General features: G+C 49.4%; 1 protein-coding gene and 1 pseudogene across 2 annotated transcripts in view; one reads left to right on the forward strand and one right to left on the reverse strand.

The window, feature by feature from the left end:
• CCDC12 (coiled-coil domain containing 12) overlaps positions 1–23681 on the forward strand; it is a 59638-nt gene that overhangs the window by 11149 nt on the left and 24808 nt on the right. The window lies entirely within an intron of this gene.
• Positions 16963–17425, reverse strand: LOC103591231 (annotated as a pseudogene).

Genomic DNA, 23681 nt, shown 5'->3' on the forward strand with positions numbered 1-23681 from the left:
ACATTTTTATAGTTGTAAATTGGTTGATTTGTGGGAGAGAATGGTGCTGCGGCCCGTCTATTCTGTCATCTTGATTCTCCCATACTTTTAACTTCCTTTTTTTTTTTTTAAAAAAAAGATGACCGGTAAGGGGATCTTAACCCTTGACTTGGTGTTGTCAGCACCACGCTCACCCAGTGAGCTAACTGGCCATCCCTATATGGGATCTGAACCCGTGGCCTTGGTGTTATCAGCACCACACTCTCCCGAGTGAGCCACGGGCCGGCCCCTATACTTTTAACTTTCTGAGGAACCACCAAACTGTTTGCCCCAGCTACTGCACTATTTTACATTCCCATCAGTGATGTATGAGGGTTCCAATTTCTCCACATCTTTGCCAACACTTGTTATCCACTTCCCTTTTTTTATTTTTATTATACCCATCCTACCCAGCCTAGTGTGAAGTGGTGTCTCGTTGTTTATATTTGCATTTCTCTAATAATTAGTGGTGTCGAGCATCTTTTCATGTACTTATTTGCCATTTGTATACCTTCTTTGAAGAAATTTCTATTCAGGTCCTTTGCCCATATTTTAATTTTAATTAATTAATTAATTTTTTGGCAGCTGGCCAGTATGGGAATCCAAACTCTTGACCTCAGTGCCAACACCACACTAACCAACTGAGCTAACTGGCCAGCCCTTTGCCCATATATATGTATTTTTTTTGTCTTTTTCGTGACCAGTAAGGGGATTGCAACCCTTGGTGCGGCGTCACCCGCACTGCGCTCAGCCAGTGAGCGCACCGGCCGTTCCTATATAGGATCTGAACCCGCGGCGGGAGCGTCGCTGCGCTCCCAGCGCCGCACTCTCCCGAGTGCACCACGGGATCGGCCCCTTTGCCCATATTTTTAAACATGTTGTTTATCTTTTTGTTGAGTTATAGTTCAGTTGTTTACATATTCTGGGTATTAAATGGGATTAGATACAGGAGTTGGTAATTTTTTTCATTCTCTGGGTTGTCTTTTCACTCTCTTGGTAGTGTGCTTGATGCACAAAGTGTTTAAATTTTGATGAAATCCAATTTAGCTGTTTTTGATTTTGTTACCTGTGCATTTGGTATCATATTTATTCTTTAAATAAATATAAATATTCTAAATAATTTATTTTTAAATTTTCTGCATTGTGGTGTCATGTTTAATCTCCACAGTTCTTCAGTGACTTTTTGTTAGAGTAAATGCCTGGGGGAAAGACAGTCAAGGGTCTAAATTTTGAGTTAATTTTCCAGCCAACAGTTGTTTTTTATGGGACCTGCAAGTAAGCTGGAGATAAGAGCCCAGGAGTTTCCTCCCTCAGGGAGGAAAGTGGCTCTACATTTTTGGTTCAGTCTTCTTTTTTTTTTTTTCCTTTTTGTCTTTTTTCGTGGCCTGCAACGGATCGCAACCCTCAGTGTCGCGCCCGTACCGGACCGGGACCGGCAACGGGATCGCAACCCTCAGCGTTGCCCCCGCACCTCGCTCAGCCAGTGAGCGGGAACCGGTCTGTATGTGGGATCCGAACCCTCGGCGGGAGCGCCACCGCACTTCCCAAGCGGCGCACTATCACATTGCGCCACCAGGCCGGCCCTGGTTCAGTCTTCTTGATGTGACAACAGACTCTAATAGGGTTGAGCACTTTCTCAGATTGCATCTGCCAGGGGAGAGCGCATATTTGCCCCGTGAGGATGGCTCTTTGCTGGTCCCATAGCACTCAAGTTGTAGGCCCTTCGTTGAGGTCCTACTGTGTGTATGGTTTTGCTGGAGGCCTCAGGATTTTGGGCATGGGGTTTGTTTCCTTCATAGTTTTATCTTCCTCCCCAACCCCCACCAGACAACCAACTCATAATTTAGTGATATTATAGATGAATCAGAGTTCTGAGATTGTGGCAGATGAAGAGAGACAGGATTAGGGATTGCAATGTTTCCACATATTATTCAGCATAAAGCTAGGTTGTAGTCGTGTGGCTCTGAAGTTTTACAAAGCACTTTCTTGTCAGCCCAAGGGGAGAAGGATTCTGAACAGGACACAGCACTGCCTGACTCAGTGTCCTGTAGGTCAGCCAGCCCAGGCTGGCAGGTGGAAAGACTATATACAATATTAAATGTCAGATGGTACTGCTGGGGTTCATTTCCTGGGAAAGCCAGGGAGGGTCTGGGGAAGCTTCATGGATAGGCAGCTTGGAACTTGGGCTGAGCCATGGAGGATAGGGGAGCAGAGTACTGGGGTAGCTGGAAAGAAGAGCATTCCAAGGAAGCAATTTGAAGGTGGGAAAATTCAAGGCACAGAGGTGACAGTGGAGATGCTCCAGCGGGTTTGACAGCAAGCACTTGGCAGTGACTGGAGCAGGGGCACAGTCTGCAAGTGCTGGGTTGGGTGCTTTGGTAGCCAAGTTCTGCAGGAGCCAGGGTTTCCAGTTGGGACGGCTGCCAGCCCAGGCACACTTTTCTGTATTGTATTTGAATATCTTTTCTTGACTTTTATCTGGAAATTCCAAGCTGGGTGAGCAGGCAAACAGTTCAAGCTCGTGTAGATGAAACTCTGTGGCATCTCTCTATAGTGCTGTCCAGACTTTGGCCTCCTCCTTCCTCAGCAGCCAAACAGAGGCTCTCTAAAGGTGATTAACTTGGCACAAAGACTTGCCCCCTTGGCTGCTGGCTTTCCTGAGCATTTGGCCTGGATGGGCTGTCTTTTGCTTCCCTGAAACAGAGGGAGACTGGCTGTATGGCTGATCAGCCTCCCCAGGGGTTGGACATGACCTCAGGCCAAGGTCTGGCTGTCAGCCTGAAGATTCAACAGCAATTCCTGGTTTTCACCAGGAAGAGACTAGAGCATCACTGTTCAGTAGAACTCTGTGCAGTGATGGTGTTCTATAATTTGCACTGTGGCCATAAGCCACATGTGGCTTTAGGGCCCTTGAAATGTGGCTAATGTGACATTTTATTTAATTTTAATTAATTTACATTTAAATAGCCACATGTGACTCATGGTTACCTTATTGGACTGTGAATCACTGGAGTACTTGTTCCCGCTAGCCTGATTCGTAAGAAACCGTATCTCTACCTGAACTCCCATTTATTAAGAGCTGAGAAGGAAAGGGTGGGTAGAAGCCCAAGTGACCTTCAGATCAGCCTCAGGAGCCTAGGGTTGGGCAGAGGGCTTTGAACTTGTCTGTCTTCATGATTGGTGACCCTAGCTGCTTGTTCAGGGCCTTCTGTGTGTGCACCCTGTGGAGTTAAATGCTGATGATTTGGAGTGGTGTAGTTGTGATCTACATACTCAGGAAATGCACCCTGTGGAGAGTGGGAGCAGTGCCAAGGTAGAAGGAGCACACTAAAAATTTCTGACTTGGGAGTGCCAGGGAGGGTCCCTGGCCAGTGTGGGGTTGGGGCAAGCAAGTGTCGAGGGAGGGACAGAGGCACTGGGGAAGAGCCCAGTGTTCTAGGTGAGTAGTCACGATTGTCCATATCCTACTCATGCCTCGGAAGGTTGCCTTTGCCCCCACCCCATGTGGTCACATCCCCATGCCCAACAGCCTGAACTCAAAGTCAGTCGAGGAGGTCACTGCCAGGTTGGCAGTCATAACATTTTCACGGCAGTTTGTTGCAGGCTCTTACAACTTGTTCAATCTCCAAAAGCAGCCCTTTGAGGTAGGTGTTGATTCCTCCTTGTGTAATAGACCAGGAAACCTGGAGCTGAAGGAATCTGCAGGGATGCTTTGGGTTGTTGCAGCTCCCAAGAAGGGGTCTCCTTCCATCACACACACAAATTGCCATCAGGCTGCCTGGCGGAAGCCAAGTGGTGTAGTGGAGAGAGCATGGGCTTTGGAGCCAGGCAGATCTGATTTAAACCTCAGCTCCGTTCATCACATCTGTGGGATCAAGAACAAGACTTTAAGACCCTGAGCTTCCCTTTCCTTGTCTGTAAAGTCAAGATATGGCTTCTGACCTCATCAGTAGCTGGGAGAACAGAGAAAGATGCTGTCTGTGATGTGTCTAGCATGCAGTCTTTCACACGGGCCTTTTATAAACATGGATGTCTGTCCCTTCTTCCTCACCCTCTCAGAAGTGGGACATCTGGGTGGTCCTCTAGCCCTCCTGCTGGGTGACAGTGGATGGAACTGTCCCTGGTTCCCATGGAAGCAAATCATTCTTCTGGACCCTTGCTTTACTCATTCTAGCCCTATTTCTTTGAAGGTGGAGTTCATTTTTTTTTTTTTTGTGACCGGCCGCCACAGGGTGCGCCACAGGGTCGGCCCGGGGTTCATTTTTTTTTTTTCCCCAAAAGATGACCGGTAAGGGGATCTTAACCCTTGACTTGGTGTTGTCAGCACCACGCTCACCCAGTGAGCAAACCGGCCATCCCTATATGGGATCTGAACCCATGGCCTTGGTGTTATCAGCACTGCACTCTCCTGAGTGAGCCACAGACCAGCCCCAGCGTTCATTTTTAATGCAGTGTTAAATTAAGAAGAAAGTGGATTTGCAGAACCACAGCCAAGATGGGTTGGGTGGTCCTCGTTCTTCTTAATGACTGACCTGGGCTCTCAGACCCTGTCATCTTAGATACAGTGAGAGGGACAACATTGTGGGTGGGAGGTTTGGGACTCCCCACACAGACACCTGTTGGTGAATCAGCATTGTAACTTGGATGGAGTCATTCCTTCTGAGGGCCTCAACATGTTCATGTGTGAAATGAAGGTGTTGGATGAATCAGAAATCCTCAGACCTACCTGTGTGTCAGGATTGTCTAGTGAGACAATTTGCAATCTCTTTTCTGGCCCTACCCCGGATCTCCTGTTATGGCTCTGGTATATAGCCTAGAAATCTGTGCATTTTTAGGGTTCCCCCAGATGATTCTCATGCTGCATTTTTCTCGAAATCTCTGATCACTCCCTGAGAGTCTCTCACTGGAAGTAGGATACGTCCTTTCCCTGCAGCATTAGCTGCCTATCCTCTGTGCAGGAGCTCTGCAGCCAGCCACCAAACAAGTATTTATTGAGTACCGGCTGTGTGACAGATACCGGGGATACAGTCATGAACAAGACTGCCTCTCTGCCTCAAGGGGCTTCCATGGGAGGGGTGGGTAAACAGGGAAGATAATATCAGGAACTTGGGAATGTGTGTGTGGGGGGGTGTTGGGGGAGGGGCTGCGCAGCTGCCCTAGCCTGGGAAGACCTCTCTGAGTAGGTTTTTTGAGAAGGGGAATGGGGGGATAGGAGGTGTGGGTAAGATGCCAAGATCCAGGGCAGAGCATTCCAAACTAAGCAAGAACTAGCTTGGCTTGTTTGAGGAGCAGAAGAATCCCTGAGTGGCAAGAGTAGAGTGAACAGTAGGAGATGGGGAGAGGTGTGAGGGTGGAGAGGGTCTGGGGGGCCAGGGCCAGTTAGAGGGGGCTGTGGTGGCCACTGAAGCTGGAGCTCACTCTAAGGGTGATGGGGAGCCCTACTCTGGCTGACTGCGTTGGAGGTGGGAGGTTGCTGCAGTGGCCCAGGTGTAAGGCAGTGGCCCATGGACAGGGCTACAGGACTTCCTGGGAGAGAGCGAGCTGGCTGGGTGGTGGCGCTTGTTCCTGAGATGGTGACACACAGGAGAGGGTGGCTTTACACGGGAGGCCAGGAGTCTGGTTTTGGCATGTTCAGCCAGAGATGACTATTAGGTGTCTAAGTGGAGAGAGACGTCAAGCAGGCCTCTGGACTGGAGATAGATGCTTGTGTAGGATTTGAGGCCCTGGGGCTGGATGGGACCCTCTGGGGACGGAGTTTAGATAGCAAAGACGGAGACCTGGAACATCAGTCTATGCCCTGAGGCTCACCGTGCAGGTCTTTAGGAGAAGTTGGAAGAGTGGGCAGAGGAAACTTGGTGGGGGCAGGGGGCAGTCAGCTGGGAAAGCCAGGGGAGGACTGGGTTTGGGCAAGATAAGGTGGTAGGCAAGGTTGGTCCAGCTGTTTCAAGGAAGTGTGTGGGAGGGAAGGTGCTGGTGGGGGGCCAGGCCAGCTGGATTTAGGTGCAGTGTGGTGGTCACAGCCTCACTGTGAGTTGAGCCTCATTTCCACTGCTTTAAGGCCTCACTGATCCTCTTGGGAGAGGTAGCACCAAGCTGAGGCAGTGCCCTTGTGGCCTTGCCATCTGGGTTCGCCCAATGTGGTGGTGCCAGCAGCCTTCCTGCTGTGCCCAAGAGTGGCTCACCCCTGATCTTCAGATTGCTACTCTGCCTCCTTCTCTTTCTGCCCCTGCCTTGTCCCTGTAGGTGGGCAAGCCCTGAGGGCTGCACAGCTGCCCTGTGTGTGCTGACCGCTGCCTCTGAGTCAGGCTGGCCCATTCTCTCATGGTTCCCTGTGCCAGTGATTGCCTGGACAGGTTGCTTTTGCCACCTTGCTCTGCCACTCTCCTCACCCTTGGACCCGTAGTTAGGTAAGTCTCTTCATGTCCCTGATCTTACCTTCCTCAGCTGGAAGATGGCCACAGTAACCTCCGCCTCCCAGGACAAGGATTGAGATGGTCTGTGCAGAAGGGAGCTGAGAGATGGGAAATGCGATGTGCACATTTATTCTTTCTGCTGTACTCTCATTACTCCTTACCCCCTGGTGAGGACCCCTTTAATTTATAAATGGAACAGCTGAGACCTAGAGAGGGAAGGGAACATACAGAGTCACACGGGGTCTAACCCTGGTCCTCTAACCTGCTCTCCCTCCTAAGCTCTGCCTCCTGGCTGAGTTCAGTGGTGTTCTTCCTGTGGGATGAAATTGTTCCCCCTGTCCCCTGTGCAGGGAGTGGCTCTGCAGTGGGCTACAGGGAAGAGAATGAGACCTTCCTCAGCTTGGTCTGACGTGCTGGGAAGAAACAACTGGCCTGGGTGGAGAGCGAGCCTCTTTCTGAGTTTCCCTCAGAGGGCAGGACTTCCATTGAGGCAGACGCATGGCTGTACTGGATCTTTTACTGTTTAGCTCACCTTCAGTGGTGACTGAAGCAGCCTCCACGTAGCAGAAGACACCCTTGATAGCCACAAGACGTGATCCCTCTTTCTTGCTCTGCCACTGACACAGTTATTCTGGCCTCAGCCTCCCCTTTGGGTGACTTTTGTGGTATTGCAAGATGTAATGGGTGTTCCCAAGGCCTCACTGATAGAGGACAGGGAATTGGAAAGTATAGGAATCTTGAAATTCAAGCTGGTTTCTATTCTTTCTATTAGATTTTGCAACAAAAGAGTTTGTTTGACCTTCATGGTGAATCCCTCAGTTGTTCTGGCAGTCTCCTGGAGCCTGGAGGGCATGAAGAGACCCGTTCTTCCCCCCTGGTTTTCAAGTTGCTGTCTGCTGGATGGTTGGGGCCCTGAGTTACTCTTCTCTTTGGAGGACTTTTATAGTCCTCTAGACTGATTCAGTTCTCTTTTTAGATTTTATTAAGTTTTAGACCACTTTTCACCTTAAGATATCCATTTCTTCTGGAGTTTGCTTTTGCATGGTGTGAAGTAGGGATCAAGATTCCCCACCACCACCCCCCTCCATATAGATACAGTGACTCAGCCCTGTTTAGCATTTGGCATTTGTTTTTAAGAAAGAAGACTATTTATTCCCTTGTGAGTGGTTGCCATGCAGTGATCATGATAATGCTGCTGACCTCCCACAACATCTTGATAATAATTGCAGTTGTAGTAGTAGTAGCTGCTAATTTTTTTTTTTTTTTTTTTTTAAAGATGACCGGTAAGGGGATCTTAACCCTTGGCTTGGTGTTGTCAGCACCACGCTCAGCCAGTGAGCGAACCGGCCATCCCTATATGGGATCCGAACCCGGGGCCTTGGTGTTATCAGCACCACACTCTCCCGAGTGAGCCACGGGCCGGCCCTAAATTTTTTTTTTTTTTTTTAATGCTACTAAGTCCCAGTTCATGCTAGCCCCACAGTAGACAGGCAGCTCCTTGAAGACAGGGACAACTTAAACTTGTTTTAACAAAATATTCAGATATTTTCAGGGTTCCCTGTGGAGTGGCACTACTGTGTATGCTGTGTCCTGTGACTCTGAGCCCCTCAGGCATTGTGCACTAGAAGAAGGGCTTACTATAGACTCGCAGGGAGGACAGGGAGCCAGGCCCCCAGTGCTGCCCTCCTGACCTGCCATCCGGACTCATTCTGTGCTCTAGATCACCTGACCAGGGGGTTCTGACCAGAGATTGCATTGCCTCAAACAATTGCTTCTAGTCCCGTGTTTCAGACTCAGGCTGTGTTTTAAGTGGTTGTTGGCTTTCCACTTATCCCACAGACATTTGAACTAGGACGTTGTTGATCTGTCGTACTAAGAATTGTAATACAGAATTGAAATGCAATTTATGTCCTTGTTTCTGGAGAAGATGTGTCCCATGTTTCATCTTGGGATACTGAGGAATACTTCTCCCTAACTCACATCCATGTACCTCCCCACACACCTCCAGCAACACACCTCCACAAACCTGCAATGCATCTCCAACGCATATGCATGTGCACATAAAACAGGATACTCCCCACACCCTCCAGCCTACACCCATTCCCCTACCTACAGTGCATCCCATACCTCCTCACCTTCCCCAACCCCCACGCTACCACTACAGAGCCCCAGCTCCCTCCCCACATATTTCAAACAGCACCCACTCCACATATACCCTCACGACACCCCCACCATATCCCCAACCCACACCTACGCATACTTCAACCCTCCCCACACTGGCACCCCCCCCCCAAACACATAAGCAACACCTCCATCCCTCTATCTTCCTCCCGCACCCCCACACTACACCCTAAGCAGCTGTTTCTAAGGCAGGTGTTCAGAGATCTGGGGGATCCCACAGCACAGCGTGAGGTGGCTCAGTCATATCCGGACCTCCTCCTTCCTTCAGGTCCTTTCCCAGTGCCCTGGCTTCTCCCTGGTTTTGTTTTGGATGGAAGCAAGAGCTTGTACTCTTGAAAGAATTCTAAAAGTAAAAACAGTTGCTGTGGTAACAGCGTCCTGTGGGGAGTAAAATCCACACCGGGCTGTTTTGATTTGGAGCTCTAAAGAGCTGCTCTGTCTAGAGAAAATGTTATGTGGCTGAAACAAGAAAACATTTGTCCTTTCAAGGACAGCCACCCTCCCCCCAATTGTTTTCATGGCAAGGCACCACTAGATTTTTTTGTAGGGTAATTTGATCCTGAAGAAAAAGCACCTGTGTTTGACATTATCTGGTGAAAGCAGGACTTTCCTGCCCTGGGTGCTGGAGTACATGACTCAGGCAGGTTCTGTTCACGCAGGGAGAGAGTGAGTGCTAGGCTCTGTCAGTTTCTGCGGCTGGCTGTCATTGCTGTTATGGTTGAGTGCCTTTGAGTGTGCAGGGCCTAGGTGGGGAAGGAGGTCAGTGAGGCCAGCCCTTGCCTAAAGCAGGGTCAGGCTGGGATCCAGTGGAGAGGCTGATCTGTGTACCACCAGTTACAATATAGTCCACTGCTGTATGCGGTGGAGGGGTGTGCAAGAGCTGTGAGCATCCTGGAGGGAGGGTTGCAGCAGGGGTGGGGGTGACACTTGCATGTAGTGGGCTGCAGGGAGCAGGGAACGCCTGAACCCAGTGTGGATATGTGTACCCCCGCTTATGGGTTATGTCCCCATTTGGGCTCTGTCAGGACAGGCCTGACCTGCTGGAGGTACTAGAAAAACACTTGTGGGGGGATTACGTGGAGGTCACGGTGGAGGGTAGCTGTTTGGAGACACGGAAGAGGAGGAGGGGTTTTGGGCAGAGGAGGGGGCAGGAGTGGAACAGGCAGGAGAGGAGTTGGTCTGACTTTGGGAAGACCATCTGTGGAAGGCCCCTCTGCCACCTCTCTGTCCCCCGCACACTGTGCCTAGCCTTTTCTGACTTGGACTTATGTTCTCTGCATGCATATGGGTCTGCCCTGCTAAACTGCAGTCAGCTTGAGGGTGAGGGCTATCTCTTCCTCTGGTGGTCACTCTGGGTGAACTGAGGGAAGGAATGAGGCATGAATGGGGGGCATCTGTTATGTGACCCTTTTTGGGTTGTTGGGAGACCATCACTTGAGCAGTAGAATTTCAAGGACCTCACCCTGAATACACAGGCAAGAGTGTCAGACTCTACTATCATCTTCACTGGAGTTGGCACCTGCTGATGGAGGACTTATTCTGTGGCAGCCACAGTGCAGAGCTGTCACATCACACACGTTCCCTCACTTAATGCCACTCTGCAGTTGAAGAAACTGCAGCTCTGAGAAGCTAAAGAACTTCCCCAGGGTCCCACAGCACGCAGTTGTCAGAGCCCGGGGTTTGCTTTCTCAACCTTTCAGCTGAGCACGTGGGTAAAAAAAAAAATGCTTTGCTTCCAAACGTGTGTGTAGGTGAGGATTATAAGACCCTGCTTGCTTAAGCAATATTTTTCCCCATAAATAAATGTGCCAGTTCTGACTTGCAGTTTAAATTTCATTTTAACTAGGACTTTATCACTTGTAGATAACACCAGAGAGGAGACAACTGTTACCTTTACTTCTCAGATTGTGACACTCTGCGAGGCAGCTGTTCAGATGTTAAAATAGCTTCTAGTCTCCTAGGAGCTTTGGCAAATTTTGTTGCTCTGTAAACCTCTTACCTGGAAATTGACTTCTAAAGAATTTTGCTTTTTCTAAAGATAAAGGCCTTGGCTTGCTTACATCAGCAACTGGCCTTTGTCGTGGTCTGGAGACCTGGGAAGGATGCTGGGACCCAGCTCACAGAACAACTAACATCCTGAGTCCTAGCTTTTCCATTTGCAAAGTGGGCATCAGAACCTTTGCCCTGCCTGCATCCCAGGGTCTCCCTGTGGAACGTAAGATGACTGTGAACCCTATAAAGTATTACATGTACTTCGCTATTAGGTTATTGCTATAAATGGCATGTGTAGCCAAGGCACTTAGTTTCAAGCAACAGAAATCCATTCTGGTTGGTTTTAGAAGAAAATAAAGTGTTTGTTTTTTTTTTTAAAAAAGAGAGCCAGCCTTGGAGGTACATAGCTAGAGAGAAGCCTAACATTTCACAAGAAAAATGAAAAATGGCTCGATGAGGAAACCACTCCTGCCTTCAAGTCCTAGACACTGTAGCTTGCTTTGCCACCCTGGGGTCAGTCTTGAATCAGTCTTGTTGCAGCTGGCATCGGAGAAAATGTTTCTGCCCCTCATCACCACTCACCGTTCCGAGTCTCGTGTGGGGGTATCGGATCAGCAGGGTCACTTACCTGCTGCAAGACAGCTGAGAAAGTGAGCGTAGGGCACTTTTGGCTCCTATAGTGGGTGGCGGGCTTCTTCTCTCCCAAGGCTCAAGGTGGAGCCTTCCCAAGTGAAGGGATGGGCTCAGGCACCGGACAGCCCATAGAATGACTTGGGAACTCAGGCTCCAGTCACTTTCCTCCATTGCTGCAGGAAAGCACAGAATAGTCAACTTGAGGTCAAGAGACCTGAAGTCTAGCCCTCACTTCTGCCCGTGTCTTGCAGCACACTCTTCTTGGATCTCTTGTGGTTCTCAGAACATCTAATTATATAAATGATTTCTCTGCTACTCATCCAGAGCCCACCCTAGTCAGGCAGCTGGGTGTGGCCTCATGAAGGTCAATTCCTCTGGGTCATCCTCTTAAAGAGGAGGGATCTGATTTGACTCAGCTGCTCAACTGGGCCATGTGTTAGAGTTGTGAGCTGGGAGTAGGTAGTGTATTAGTCTGTTTCCTTTGCTTATAACAAAATATTTGGAACTGGGTAATTGATAAGAAAATGAAATTTATTGCTTATATTTTCAGAGTCTGGGAAGTCCAAAAGTCCTGGGAACACATCTGGTGAATGCCTTGGTGGTGATAGTGATGCCTGGGTCTCACATGGCAGAATGGCAGAGCAGAGAAAGAGAAATAGCTCTTTTAAAGCTCTCAGGACCACGCCCACGATCACCATTAAACCGTGAACTTATTATTCCATTTACTAGGGTGTGGTCCTCACAATCTAATCACCTCTTCAAGGCCCCACCTTTCAATTACCATAAGAGGATTTCCCACCCTCTTAACACTGTCACAGTGGGGGTTAAGTTTCTAATACATGGTCTTTGAGGGACACAAGTTCAATCCACTGCAGTGGGCTCTCTGAACATTCAGATTCCCAGGTCTTACCCTGGAAGATTCTGATTTGGTAGGTGCTATTTATAACATGTTCTCTGGGCCACTGGATCTAGTTCTTCCTGTCCAGATGATATCTGAGGCCTTTGCAGCCCTACCAGTTTGTGGTTTTCTTATTTTTCTCAATTGGTCTAAGAATGGACATGGTCACACTTCTCTGTTGTGAAGAAAACACAGCCAAGCCTTGGGGCTGTTTATTTGAGAGTTTTGAAAGCATGATGCAGTCAGAAAACCTCAGTTTAAATGCTGACCCATCTGTTATTAGTTGTGAGCCATTAGTTAAATCCCTTACTTGTTCTGAACCTGGTCATCTGGATGGGGTAATAATAATAATACCTGATCCCAGGCTAGATGTGGGGGCCAGAAGCCCTGGTGAGCACAACAGAGAAGTGTTTGCAGATGTGTGAACACTACCTGGTGCTGTGCAGCTGGAAGGGGCTGTCCCTCCAGGCTGACTGAGAGGCAGCTGCCCTCTGCTGTCCTTCGGGTGAGAAGATGGCTCTCCTAACCTACATCCGGCTTGTTTTTTTCAGTGACCATCGCCATTTCCTCTCTGGACTTTGCTAAATGCTCTTTATGAAAACACTCTAATCACATTGTTGTCACCTCCCTAACTGTCCTCCAACTTCTGCTGCATACAGCTGCATCCAGCTTTTGCTGGCTTTTCAGTGCTTGTGGAATAAAGTCTGTAGAACGTTGGGCAGGCCCTTCCTCCTGTACTAGTTCCCTTGGATGTCACCACTCTCTCTGCCTGGACACAGGGCTCAGCCTCATCACACCCACTCTTTCCAGTGACTGCAGCACTCCCTGCCTGCCCTCTTCCCTCCTTGGACAGCCCGCTTGCTGTCCAAGGTGAGCCCAGGTTCCATCTTCTCAGCATCCCCACTGCAATGGCACTCCCATCAAGGCACTCACTTTAGACATGCTGTGTGGTGATTATCCATTCACCATCTGCTTCCTCTCTCACCTGCCCCTGAGCTCCCTGGGGTCAGCAACCATTTTGTCTGCCAGATGGCCAGGCTCAGAGACACTTTAACTATGCCAATGAAGAAATGAAGCAACTAGACAGGCACATGGATTTGGGAGTTTGCTGGGCTGAGATTTTTCACAGGGAAAAGCAGACTTCCCCTTTGGGACAAGTCAAGGGGTTTATTTAAAAGTCTGCAGGCTGGGCTGGCCAGTTAGCTCAGTTGGTTAGAGCACGGTATTACAACACCAAGATCAGGGGTTCAGATCCCCATACTGGCCAGCCACCAAACAAACAAACAAACAAAAAATTAATGAAAGTTTGCAGGCTGTGGCTGTGTCAGCAAGATGAACTTCACTGGGTGATTGTGAAGTCAGACAGTTAGGTTTCCTTTTTTTTTTTTTTTTTTTTAAAAAAAAAGATGACCGGTAAGGAGATCTTTACCCTTGACTTGGTGTTGTCAGCACCACGCTCTCCCAAGTGAGTGAGCTAACCAGCCATCCCTATATGGGATCCGAACCCGTGACCTTGGTTGTTATCAGCACCACACTCTCCCAAGTGAATCATGGGCTGGCCCAGACAGTTAGGTTTCTCCAATCCATTGTTCAGGTGTGGACTAGGGGTCCTTTGACAGTTGTCCACATGGAAAAGAACTGGGCGTTTTAGTTGTTCACAGGCCTTGAATAAGCCAATGGTGTGCTGTGGATACCAGGAGCCCTGATGTGTCCCAGCTGTGGTGTTGGCTGTCTGTTGGCTGGGAAGTTCCTACCCTTTAATAAAAGGTAGCTCTTACTATATCCCTTGACCCACCTCATTTCAAGAATAAATTTCATAGATAGGGTTGAGGTTGGTGCTTCTGTTGCCAGGCATGAGTGAAGGCTGTTGGCAGCTCTCAGGGAACTGTTTTGGGAGATCCAGAATTGGTGTAAACAGGCACATGTGGCTAGGGTGTGTGGGGGAGGCGGAAAAGTGTCATTTGCGGGGCTACACCCCGAGGTTTACAGGCCCTTGCTTGTTATTTCCATCGGTTGCAAAGATGGTGAACACAGTGGATGGGCTCCCTCCTTTCTCCTCCCTCCTGGGCCCAGCCTCAAAATCCCACCCACCAGCTGGAGCTCTTGGAGCAAGGTGAAGCCTGTCTGCCCTTCAGGCCTGGCAGATCTGGAGAGGCTCAGGTACCAGTTGCATGTTCTTAGGACCAGAGATTCTGGGTGGCTGTTCTAGTCCCAAGAACTGACCAGCTGGGTCCCATGTGCCTGATGACTCTAGCTGTCCACTATGAGGCTTTGGGATGGGGGTTCTGGGCAGGCCCCCAGCACCTCATGAAGCTGTCTCACCCCAGGTCATGGGTCTTCTGAGCTTCATGGACCTTAACATTTGCTTTTGTGATTAGCTCCTTCCTGCTGCAGTTGTGAGCTCAGCATGGTGAGGAAGTCCTGATGGTTGTGAGTTTTGCTTTGTGGCAAGGAGGCTTTTTTCCCCTTCAGGAAAAGGGAAACACTGAGAGGGTTGGGAGGTGACCTCGTTGCTCACCATTAGTTAATTTCCTAACTGAAGTTTTTAGCCCCGAATGATGGAGATGTTTGTCCTGATTTAAGGATACTTGGCCTGCAGTGTGGCTGCTGGGTTTGCTGACATGCTGAGTCCCAGGTTGCAGAGGGACGCTGGATGTTCAGGCCTCAGTCTGCCCTCTTCTGTGCCCAGCAAAGCTGGTCTTTTTTGTTTTTCTCAGCTTGAGAAAAGTCACTAGACATTGACTGGGCCATGCTGGGCCTGGTTTCCTGTTTTCCCATTGAGCCAGGTGAAGGTCAGGAGAATCTGTTGAGGGTATGAACACAGTCAAGACAGTGAGCCATGGGCAGCTGGGTTCCTCTGGTCACTTTTACTTATTATTAAATCATGTTGACAAGAGAATTTAAAAATGTGGAAGAAAATGCTACTCCCAGTCGTGTTGTGTGAGCCCATGCAGTCTTTGGCCATTTGTAGCCAAGACTGTGATCGTGGTTAGTAGAGTGGGACTCTGCTCTGCACAGTCCTATGTGTGTTCACTGTGCTGCCTGTCATGTTGCTATTTCAGTGACTCCTCTGGCCTGGCGCATGAGTACCTGGCCTGCGTAACAGTGCCCGGCCCGGTTGGACTCACCTTGTAGTGCCTATTCTCTCTATTAAGAGGAACACAGCTCTAAACGCCTCTGCATGCATCACTGTTTTATTTCCTTGTGATGCTTTTCAGGATTGGAGTTCCTGGCCCAGAAATGGCCTTGTTTGGTGCTCCTGATGGTTTGATCATATCTCTCTGAAATGATACCAGGAATGTGATGCAGAGGTGCTTTAGACACCAGTGAGACCCCCTGTGACTGCCAGGTGGGGGCAGGAGTAGGACAGAGCAAAGGGCGGGGGTTCTAGAGGGGAGCAGCCTAGGCTTGAAGTCCACCCTACCATGTGGGTCCTAGCAACCCTGAGCCATGTGACTCTGGATGAGTTACTTAATTGTACATGGCCTCCATTTTTCTCATCTGTGAAAGAAGAAAGGAGTGCTGCCCTTATTAGATTTTTATAGTGATTGGATGAATAATATTGATTATATTCAATAAATTAAATAATCATTTGCTGGTATACTGTTATCACTCAGTAAAAATGATAGCTGTAACTGTAGGAAATACAGTAGAACAGAGATGAATAACATTTGGGTCCAGCCCTCCCCAGAGCTCCCCTTCTTTTTTTTTTTTTTTTTCCTTTTTGTCTTTTTTACTGACCGGTAACGGGATCGCAACCCTCGGTGCTCCGCCCGCACCGCGCTCAGCCAGTGAGCGGGAACCGGTCTCCACATGGGATCCGAACCCTCGGCGGGAGCGCCACCGCGCTCCGGGTGCGCCACCGGGCTGGCCCGCCAGAGCTCACCTTCTAATGGAAGTCTTCCAATTTTACGGAACGTGGTTAGATTTTTTTCTTATCACACTCCCAGGAAGGGTCAGGGTTGGGATTTTTGCCCTCATTTTACAGGAGAGAAGCAGAGGCGTAGGTAGTTGTTAGAAGGGAGGATAGAGCAGACAGCTGAGGGATAAACAAGCAGGTGTGTGTGGTAGAAAGCACTGAGTGTGTGGCAGCTAGGAACTGGGCTTCTGGTGTCTGTGTCCCCAAATTGCCTTGAGCTCTGCCCAATGGAAAGAGTGTGGGGTGTGCCATGCACAGACCTGAGTTAGGTATCTCTGAGCCCCAGATCTTGCCTCAGTGCAGCTGGCTAGCAATAGCTCCTGCCTGTGCGCTGACGTTATGGAGGAGAAGCTCCATCCTGTAAAACAGGGAACTGGCACGTGTCTCCTGCCTCCCCAGGTTGTTCCTTTATTCAGTATTAGTTCAGCTGCCATTAGGTGCCACGTGCTGGGGAACAGTGATGGACAGGCCTCTCAGAGCTTCCAATCTAGGAGGGAAGACAGATGACAACAAAATCTCGTGTAGGCAAATCCAGTTAAAATCCAGCATCCAGGCGGTTATCATTAGAGGGCCTGGGAAGATCACCTTTCTGCTAAAAGTGGGCATAACCCTCAGTCCACATGGCTAGGGGAAAGTGCTGAAACCCACCGACCATCTTTCAGCTGACATGGAGTTTTGTGGTGGGCGTACAGTTAAGGATTCTGTGGGAAGCCTCACAAATGGGCCTATTCTAGGGAATCAGACAGGTCTTTTTTTTTTTTTTCTTATTAACACAGTATTTATTTGTCTTCTCTATGTAAAACTCTGCACCAACTACTTTCCCTAGGCTGCCTGGGGAGGTGTAGGAAAAGGAACATAGAGGTCAGATGAGACACAGGAGAAAACTATGGGAGGTGGAGACAGTTCCTTCACATGGCAAAGAGGATGAGAAAGGCCACCATCAGGCAAAAGAGTCCTGTGGCCTCCGAGTGGGCAAAACCCAGAAAGGTGTAGGAGAAGAGCTATTGCTTCAGAGAAGGGTTCCATAACCAATGATGGGGCTCCCAAACACAGCCCCTCTCCCAGCCCCTCTCCTAGCCACTCCAGCTCCAGTGAACTTGGCTGCTGTGTCAGTGTCCCTTGAAATGGCACTGGTTTGGAAGTTGTGGCTAGGCACAGGTAAGGTTAGGGGACACAGGACTGCCAAGCTGCTGAGGCTTTCATCTTTTAGTGTCTCTGGTCGTTTCAGCACCACTGCTGATAGCAGTTGGCTCAGTAGCTGAGAGGTGCTCGTGACCAAGGAGCGGGTAAAGATGAACTTGGAACAAGCGTACATTTTCAGGGGGGAGGGGCCATGGCAGGAGAGCTGCTTCCAGTGCAGAGAAGACAGACAGGGGCGAGGGAGACAGGTCATTTTTAATTTGAGCCTCATTTTTTTAAAATTTATTTTTTAATGTTAATTGATAATAATTATATATATTTATGGTGTACAAGTGATGTTTTGATATATATGCATATATATATATATATATACACAGTACATTGTAGAAAGATTAAATCAAGCTAATTAACACATCTATCACCTCACCTATTTATCATTTTTTTGTGTGTGTGATGAGAACTTCTAAAATCTACTCTTTTAGCCATTTTGAAATATACATACATTATTATTAACTGTAGTCACAGTGCTGTGCAGTAGATTTCTAAAACTTATTCCTCCTGTCTAGCTGGAACTCTGTACCATTTGATGTGTCGCCCATTTCCTCATTCCCTTCCACCCGCTTCTCCCCCGCTACCTCTGGTAGCCATCATTCTACTCTCTGCTTCTTTGAATTCAACTATTTTACTTTATTTTATTTTATTATTTTTTAAAAGATGACCGGAAAGGGGGATCTTAACCCTTGATTTGGTGTTGTCAGCACCACGTTCACTCAGTGAGTTAACCGGCCATCCCTATATGGGATCTGAACCCATGGCCTTGGTGTTATCAGCACCACACTCTCCCGAGTGAGCCATGGGCTGGCCCGAGTTCAACTATTTTAGATTCCACATATAAGTGAGAGCATGCAGTATTTGTCTTTCAGTGTCTAGGTTATTTCAGTTAGCCTAATGTCTTCCAGATCCATCCATGACAGGACTTCCTTCTTATTCAAGGCTGAATAGTATTCTGTTGTGTATATATATGGCATATTTTCTTTACCCATTCATCTGTTTATGTACACTTAAGTTGTTTCCATTTGAGCCTCACTTTAAAAAATTAAGCTTGTTACCTGCAGAATCTTGGCCAAAAAAGGAAGCACTATCAGGGAAGGGGATAATGCTTTCCATTCACGTGAATGTCACTACAATTGAAAAATGGCAGGTGTAGGTCAGTTTCTCTGCTGGTTGGTCTGACAGTAATGGCCCTTCCATTTCCCAGTGTGGATCTAGGCCCTGGGTCCTGGGTACTTGAGTCTGTTGAGGCTCCTGGAACTCAACTGGCTATCTGCTTTCTTGAGTTTTCTTGAGTCAGGACAGGGGAAGGGTGAAAACAGAGGGAATGTCTGGTTGCAGCAAGAGCCAGGGTTTGTGCCAGGTCCATCACTGATGGACAGCAGGACTCAGAATACCCCAGGATGCCAACAGGCCATTTCTCACGGTGGGGTCATGTGGGGTCCAGCACTGGACAGTGGACCCAAGTTACCTTCTGTAATCCACAAACACCCGTGCTGAAGTAGCGCAAGCCCCACTTTAACAGTGGAGGAGACAGAGCCTCAGAGAGGTCCTGCAGTTTGCTGATGGTTCCACCTGTTAAGCAGTGGTGTCATGATTCACCCACTGCCTGCTGTCCAGACCTGCTATCCCGGGCTTGCTTCATACCACAGCGCCTCCTACAGGGAGGGCCTAGGCAGAGGTGTGGAGCCTGGCCTGGCTTCCCAGAGGAACTAGGCAAGTCTGGCTGCATGTGAAGGAAAGGGGAGCACTGGTCTTTGCCCTGCCTTCTGCATGACCTTCTAAGGGATTATTTCTGCTTGGCTGGTGGGGGTGGAGCAAAGGGAGGGGCCCTTTCAAGCCTGTGCACACTTTCAGTGCTAGTTGTCCCTCTGTGCCCTTCCCCCGCCACCCCTACCTCCACTCCCACTCAGCCTGTAAGATGCAGGACAGGTGACACTTTCTTTGGAGAGCCTACTCAGACACTTCATGTGTCACCCCAAGAACCACCGCCCTTCCTGCCGTGCTGCTGACACCATCCCTTGCCCCTCCGGTTGCTACCCCCTGAGAATCTGCAGGGCTCTGGATTCTTACTCCACAAAGAGGCACTCTTGCACTTGGCTTGTGTGTGTCTGGTCATTGACCTGTGGAACCTGTGATGTCTGGAATCCTGTTCTGGGAACTCTAGTGCCTGCTTGTTCTTTCTTCTCCTCAGTACCCAGCATGGAGTATCTAGCACAAAGGGGCCAGCCAATATTTGTTGATTGATAAAGAAAATCTGCTGGAGGACTTATCTGTCGCCTCCTTTGAGCACTTGTGGCTGGTTTCCCAGTTGCACTTGTGGCAAGAATAGGACCAGACTTGACTTGGAGCCAGCTCCCCACATGCTCTGACACGTACAGGATCCAGCATGTGTCATGGTCATCTGGGGAAAGGCCATGGGATGGCCTGGTGAGGAGCTTCACTGGCTCTGTGTGGCATTGCCTGGGCCTTGAGATGGAGTGTGGTTGGTGTGGCCTGCCTTGCCACTTTCCTGTGACAAGTGTGCCCTCATTTCCACTGCCGAGGTCACCTTGACAGGCCCTGGCCCCTGGCCTGTTCTGCACTGGCCTTTGGCAAACTCCAGGCATCAGGCCTCAAACCTGGTCTGATTGAAAGCCACCGCACCCTCTCTTTGTCCCCAAAGCACCACCACCTCTTTCATCAAAGGTGTCTTCATTCTCCCAGTGAGTCACGGGCAGAATCTCAGTGGTATCTGATTCCTTTCTGTCTCCCCACAGCATTCAGGCACCCCTTTGTTCTATTCCACTGCCACCGACCTAGTTCTACCTAGTTCCAGCCCTTATCTTATCTCCAGTCCTTATCTCCAGCTTCCTTGCCTCCAGCTGGACATTTTGTTCTTTCTCTGGTTCATAAGCCCTTAGGGAACGCCTGCATCCACAGGAGAGCAGTGGCCCTTAGCTAACCCCAGCTCTTGATGGTGCTCCCCACCCTCCCCTGCCCTACTCTATGAGCCTGACTTTGGGTGAAGCGCTCACTGGGAAGTCAGAAGGTCTGTGTCCCCTGCACAGATCGCCTGTCATTTCTTCTACCATCTCGACGAGCAGGTGTTCTAACACTGCCCTGTGTGCTCACAGGATTGAAGAGAATGTCAGATGAGAGTGATGGAAGCTTATCGTGACCTCTGCAGGTGCAAGCTGTCTGGGCCTGTGGCCCTGCTAGCCTTTCTGCAGCCCTTTCCTTCCTGCCCTGACCTGGTTTGCCCTGCCCTTAAGCCTCTGTTGCCTTGTCCACCCAAGCTGCAGGCTTTTCTTCTTCCTTCCTCCCTCATTTCCTTCTTGTAACAGTGCTACACTGTCAGCGTGATTGTCCTAGTTTTCATAGATGAGGAAACCAAGGCCAGAAAAGTCATATCAGTTGCATAAGGTCACACAGCCAGGACGAAATGGAGTAGGGAATTCCCCGTTGGGGTCTGACCTAGAACCTCTGTGCACATGCGCTCTTCCACTGTGCTGTGCTTATTGTAATCGGTGTCAGGCCTCAGCGTACAGGTGGGTAAGACAAGCATCTCCCTTCAAGGAACTCGGTCTGGTGGGCAGACTGGGTGGATGCTCAGGCCAGGTAATCCCAGCAGCAAATTAAACGGGGGACCCAGAGTGAGGAGCCCTACAGCCTGATGGGATCTTAGCCTGCCTAGGAGAATCACAACCTCTCCTCCCTCCATGCTCCCCCAGTCTCTGGGCAGTAGAGTGTTGTGCAGTTTCTCATCCCAGGCCTGGTGGCATTTAGCCCAGGTCTTATCACTTCATCCTCTAGGTGAGTCAGGCCCTAGTGACTGCCCTACCCCCAAGTGCCATTGGAACACATCTCCTGCCACAGCCATACCCGCATCCGACAGGAAGCCCCTCCACCCCAGCATAGGCCTGCCCTGGCTCTGAGGACAGGCAGCAGGTAACATTGTGGAATCTGGCAGGTTTGCCCCCAGCACTGTTGATCTCTTTTTGCCCCCTTCTCAGGTACTGTGCGCCCATCTCTTTTTGATTTTTTTCTATCCCAGGGCCCAGATGAGAACAGGAATGGCTCAAACTGGGGCCAGTTTCACCTCTTCTTTGGGGACTAGGGTTTTGAGGCCTTGTTTTCTCTTGATTGTTGAACAGAGGATTGTTTCCCAGGGACATTATAGCAGGCACATTCAGAGCTAGTGAGGCATTTTCACCTGGGCATTAGAAAGTGTATCTGCACCTGTGAGTTCCTGTTGGGTCTCTAGCTGCTTTAGGAATGGTCTAAGTGTGGGAAGATCCTGGATCAGAAGTTGGATTGTCTCTCCCCCAACCCTTTCCTGCCTCCCTTATTCCCTTCTGGGAGGGAGAGCTGCTCCTAAAAGTTTGAGTCCTTGGGAGATCTTAGGATGAGGGAGGAGCTTGTTCCTTGTCCCCTCAACTCAAGCCCTCCAACTTCAGCACACCTGCCGCTGATGACAGTTCCAGCCCTCATTTTAACCTTAACTACCCTCCCAAACACATACGTGCGAACAGCAGCAGGCTGGGGCAGGTCCAGGCTGGGAATGGAGCATCACGTCTGACTTCTGGTCTCTCCCCTCCTCCCCACAACTCATTTTGTAGGCTGCCAGAGTGCCCTCTCAGTGTCGGCCCTCACGCTGGGCTCAGCCCTCCCACAGGACAGGAGGAAGGCGAGGAAGGCCCTCTCGGCCCCTTCTGACCTCATCAGTCGAGGCTGGGCTAGCCATGTGGGTCTGCTCTGCAGGTGAGGAGGGTGCTCTCGCTCTGCTCTCATGTCCTTGCCAAGCAGTTAGCACTCCCAGGAGTGTTCTGCCTTCTCCAGCCACCTGATAACACCCCATTGGACCTTTGGAATTGAGTTTAAGTGTTAACTCTTTCCCTGATAACATATATTCCTTGTCAGTCCCCTAAGTGCACAGAACATCTAACGGAGCTTTCCTTACCACTCATGGTGCAGAGTTACATCCTCTAAGTCTGCTCCTTTGAGTAGACTTGAGATTCTTAAGGGTAGGGTTCTTGTTTCCTTTATTTCTGTGCCCAAGGCAGACCCAGCACACAAAGGGGACTGGGGGGGGGGGGCGGGGCAAGGGAAGAGGGACCCTAATCTTAATCTGGGTGGGAAAGGACAACAGGAGGGACACAGCCACCTCCCTTCTCCCTCCCTCTCCTGCATGTTTGGTTGTTGACTGAACTTCTAATAGTGGTCCTACATTCAGGCAGCAGTATGGATTGGTGCTGCACAATGCTTCATGTGCTGTCAAGAGGCAGGTGTGCTCAGTGAAGGCTCCTTCCAGAAACAGGAGACTGAGGAGAAAACCCATCATTCAAACACCAGCCTGTGGCTTACTTGGGATAGTGTGGTGCTGATAACACCAAGGCCATGGGTTCGGATCCCTATATAGGGATGGCCGGTTAGCTCACTGGGTGAGCGTGGTGCTGACAACACCAAATCAAGGGTTAAGATCCCCTTACTGGTCATCTTTTAAAAACAAAACAAAACAAAACAAAAACACCAAGTCTGAGGAGGGGAGTTGGAGGCACATCCTGAAATCGACAAACCTGTAGGTGGTCCGATAAAGAGAAAAGACACAAATTATCAGTATCAGTGGATATCACCACAGATTTTACCGACATTAAAAAGATAAAAGGGAATATTATAAGCCACTTTATGCCAGTAAATATTCTTTGAAAGACACAAATTAGCAATACTGACTCAAGAAGAAATAGAAATTCTATGTAGTCCTATATCTAAAATCTTCTCACAAAGAAATCTTAAGGCCAAGATTGCTTCACTGAAGTCTTATTAAACATTTAAGGTAGAAATAATACTAATCCTGCACAACTCTTTTTATTAGTAAAATTTTGTCCCTAGTAAAAGGATTTCAAACATTAAGAAACAGGTCCGTCAGGCCCTGTTTTGGACAGGGTTGTTTTTGTGACATCCTGAAGTTCTGCCTTAGAGGCTCCTTCCTCCTGCAGACTCTGGGGAGAAGTGAGGGCAGGGGTGCAAGGCCTGGAGACTGGGGCTGGGTCAGAATGTGGGAGTCCTGCCAGGAGCAGGCAGTGGGCCGTTCCTGAGAGTTTGGTGGAGAGAGCCGTAGATAAGTTGGCAAGGACTGATGAAAGTTGTCTAGCCCAGCGCTGGGCCTGAGGTGCTCCAGAAGATGAGAATGTGCAATCCTGGGAGCCTGAGCCCTCCAGTTCTGAGGCTCTTTGAGTCTCAGGCTGTAGAGGCAGGCTTCCAAGATGGTCTGCAGCTCCTTCCACCATCCCAGGCAATGGGGGTCATGCATTGTGACCTAGACCAGGATCACCCAAAAGTGAGTTTCCTTCTCCTGAATGCTCATTGTCCTATCTGTGAATCACTATTTAACATGAAGACTGGAGTATACTCTGTCCCCACTCGTATGTCCTGTTCATTTGTCCACCTGCTCCAG

Source organism: Galeopterus variegatus, unplaced genomic scaffold, assembly GCF_000696425.1.
Source record: "Galeopterus variegatus unplaced genomic scaffold, G_variegatus-3.0.2 Scaffold947, whole genome shotgun sequence".
In the NCBI taxonomy this organism is placed as follows: Eukaryota; Metazoa; Chordata; class Mammalia; order Dermoptera; family Cynocephalidae; genus Galeopterus; species Galeopterus variegatus.